The sequence below is a fragment of the Gekko japonicus genome, unplaced genomic scaffold (genome assembly GCF_001447785.1).
Source record: "Gekko japonicus isolate JY-2015 unplaced genomic scaffold, Gekko_japonicus_V1.1 scaffold1500, whole genome shotgun sequence".
NCBI lineage: Eukaryota > Metazoa > Chordata > Lepidosauria > Squamata > Gekkonidae > Gekko > Gekko japonicus.
The window spans coordinates 218,992-221,458 of NW_015173177.1; the positions used below are offsets into that span (position 1 = coordinate 218,992).

General features: G+C 56.4%; 1 protein-coding gene across 1 annotated transcript in view; it reads left to right on the forward strand.

The window, feature by feature from the left end:
- The window catches only part of LOC107119940 (myomegalin), a 138,729-nt gene that overhangs the window by 24,171 nt on the left and 112,091 nt on the right, over positions 1 to 2,467 (forward strand). The gene's annotated exons all lie outside the window — the stretch shown is intronic.

A 2,467-nucleotide genomic window follows, 5' to 3' on the forward strand; every position in this document is an offset into this window, starting at 1 on the left:
GCTTTGGCAGGGAAGGAGCCCTCACTCCGAGCCCCTGCCCGCCTGCCCGCCCGCCCTTCCCTCCCTCCATTCCTTCCCTCCCTCCATTGCTGCTGCTTCCTCCTTCAGGAAGTCCTCCTCCTCCTCCTCCTGCCCGCTGGTCGTGAGAGAGCACCCCAGGAGGGAAGGTGGACTTTGTTTCAGGAGGAGGTTCTGCTTGGCATTTTGGGCTGCCTCCTTACTCCTTATTTTGTTTTATTATTTTATTTTATTGTTTTTTGTGATGTTGGAAGTGATGTCGTGCCCCCTCCGGTCCCCCCCCACCGAAAATTTTCTGGCTACAGGCCTGACATTGTAGCTGGCAACCCTAGATTTCTTGCTGCATCCATTCTGTCCAGTCCTTGTGTAGGCTCAGTCTTGCCCGGACAGAACAGTCAGTTAGGAGGAGCTCGTGAAGCTACCCTATGCAGAATCGGACCCTTGGTCCATCAAGGTCAGTATTGTCTACTCAGACTGGCAGCAATACACACACACACCTTCCTTGTAGTCTGCATACCCACGCTCCCCTGAGGGAGGACTCCTGAGCAGGTCTACTCAGAAGGAAGCCCCAAGTTATTCAGATAGTTTCAGAGGGCAGCCATGTTGGTCTACAGTAGAAGAGCAGTTCCCAAACTTATTTGGCCTGCCACCCCCTTTTCAGGGGGAAAAAATTACTCAGCACCCTCCTGGAAATCTACCTTCAAGTGGACAAAAAGATGCAGTTTGTGGATCTGCACCTGGATCGTCACAGCGCCCCGCCCCCCCCCGGGAGGGGTGGTATTGCCCACTTTGGGAACCAGTGACCAGGAGCAAAGATCAACAGGATTTGGGGGATGTAAGCTTTTGAGAGTCAAAGGAAGCTTAGCCCCAGGAAAGTATCCTTCGGACTGCAGCGTCCATCTAGCAGTATATTTTTATTGTCTTTCCTTGTAATATGTGACTTGGCTCGCTTCCTTGAGCCATTTGGTTCTTTAAATCATGCAAGTATCTATGCCTCGTTCACTGCAGTTCTGTGCTTGTGTATTGCTGTGCTGTGGTCAGCAAGCATAGCAGGTTATATTTATAGCCGCTGGGTATGATGCTTTAGAGGATCAGGCCTCCTTAGAACTTCTAACTTAAGAAATATGAGCTGAACTGAAGATCTTCATAACCTGTGATGAGTCTATGAAATGGACCTCCTAAGGGGCTGGACTGGAAATCGGAGGAAACACCTTATGCCCTAAAGGGGCCTAAATCTTTCACATTCTGTTGCATTCCTTGGGGTTATGAATGTTCCCTCTAAACTGTGGAGTCTTGTGAGCAAAAATTCTACTCTGTGAGCTACTGGCATTAAAGTTGTGAGCAAGCGATTTGGCTACTGTATGGATTAGTTTGCTCTAGAGCCCTCCTTCCTGAGCGAAGACAAAAATGTGTGAGCCGGAGGCTAAAAAACTGTGAGCTAGCTCACACTAACTCAGCTTAGAGGGAACACGGATGACTCTCTGGCTTTGCTTTCTTCCTCATGTGTAATTTAGGAAACCGTCTCTGATGCCTTTCACCACAGCTATTGTGTATTCTATTCAAATAACATCTTTAAGCTGCCCTTTCAGCCCCAGTACCGAAAACTAGGCAGCCAAGGTTTACACTGAAGTAAACCCCCTCGAGTGGGATGCTCCAAAGGAAGCCTCGCCTCCACTTTCTGTGTGGCGAGACGCCTGGGGGAAAAGAGCTCCGCTGAGGGCTGCCCTTCCCTCCCCTCGGGAGATCCAGGGCGGCTCCTTTTGTGAGGCCGCTCCAGGTCTGAGGCGCGTCTGCGCAAGGCGGGCGGGCGGCGGGCGCCATCTTGAAATCTGAGCCACAATCAAAACGCCTCAGCCGCGGGAGCGTCTCCGGGCGGGCTTCGGCGAGGGAGACCGGCCGGCCCTAGCTGGGCCCCGCGGGGGTGGGGAGGATGCGGGAGAGCTGCCGCATCTGCGGGCGGGAGCTCTGCGGCACCCAGCGGCGCTGGCTCTTCCACCCGGCGGCGAAGGTGAGCCTGCAGGTGTTGCTCTCGCACGTCCTGGGCCAGGAGGTGTCCCGCGACGGGCGGGCCGAGTTCGCCTGCAGCAAATGCGCCTTCATGCTGGAGCGCGTCTACCGCTACGACACGGTGGTGGCCCGCATCGAGGCGCTCTCGCTGGAGCGGCTGCACAAGCTGCTGCTGGAGAAGGAGCGCCTCAAGGCCTGCCTGGCCAGCCTCTACCGCAAGCACAACGGCGAAGGCGGCGGCGGCGAGGAAGAAGCCGCGGCGGCGGCAGGAGGGACCCGAGGGAGCCCGCCCGACGCCGCCTACGCCGCCTTGCTGCAGGAGGACTTCGCCTACTCGGGCTTTGAATGCTGGACCGGCGGCCCCGAGGAGCGTGGTGGCTGCGGCGGCGGCGGCGGCGGCGACTCCCATGCTTGCCACACGGCGGAAGGCGGCGGGCGGCCC